Source organism: Arachis ipaensis, chromosome B08 (assembly GCF_000816755.2).
Source record: "Arachis ipaensis cultivar K30076 chromosome B08, Araip1.1, whole genome shotgun sequence".
NCBI classification, from domain to species: Eukaryota; Viridiplantae; Streptophyta; class Magnoliopsida; order Fabales; family Fabaceae; genus Arachis; species Arachis ipaensis.
Genome location: NC_029792.2, coordinates 54,586,557 through 54,587,409, shown reverse-complemented (window position 1 = coordinate 54,587,409; position 853 = coordinate 54,586,557).

Genomic DNA, 853 nt, shown 5'->3' with positions numbered 1-853 from the left:
TACGCACAAGGGGAAATAGTGATCCTCAGTTCGTGGGTGTCCCCGAGATCAACACACAAACAAAACAGAGATCTTCAGTTCGTGGGTTTCCCCGAGATCAACATACAACAAAATAGAGATCCTCAGTTCGTGGGTTTCCTTAAGATCAATACACAAACAAAATAGAGATCCTCAGTCCGTGGGTTATCCCCGAGATCAAAGATTATGAACAGTTCGTGGATTATTCCTGTAATCAATGATTATCAATTTGTGGGTTTTTCCCGCACACGAAATAGTTAATAGTTCGTAGGTTTCCCCGAGACCAATGATCATTCAGTTCGTGGGTACTTCCCGTATTTAACATTATCAGTTCGTGTGTTCTACTACTCTTCTCTCTCTGTCTCTTTATTCTGCTCTGATTACTCTTTTTTCTGTATCTATATTACTCTTTTTTCTCTTTATCTATTTACTCTGCTCTAGTTACTCTGATTTATGTGTTTCTCTACTTAACGTATGTATTTAAAGCTTATGTAAATTTTGGTATGAATAGTTAATCTATCCTAAGTATAGGTTCATTAAGTCTATACTGAAATAGTTTAACTTTTCATATAATACCTGACCCTAGCTACAACTCAAGGACTAACTATGTTGCCCTAGTTCGTTTACTAATCTCTATTTGATTCTGTCATTAAAATTCACATACTTTTTCTTTGATTTTCATCTCTTCTTTAACTTTTTATCTTTCCTTTATCTTTGCCTCACTAATATGTTATTACCACTCCCTAAATATTTTATGAAGGTAATTATGAGATTCTGCGCTTAAAGTTGTCTTTCTAAGGCTTTTACAGAAAACTGCCTTTTCCGTATTATTTTA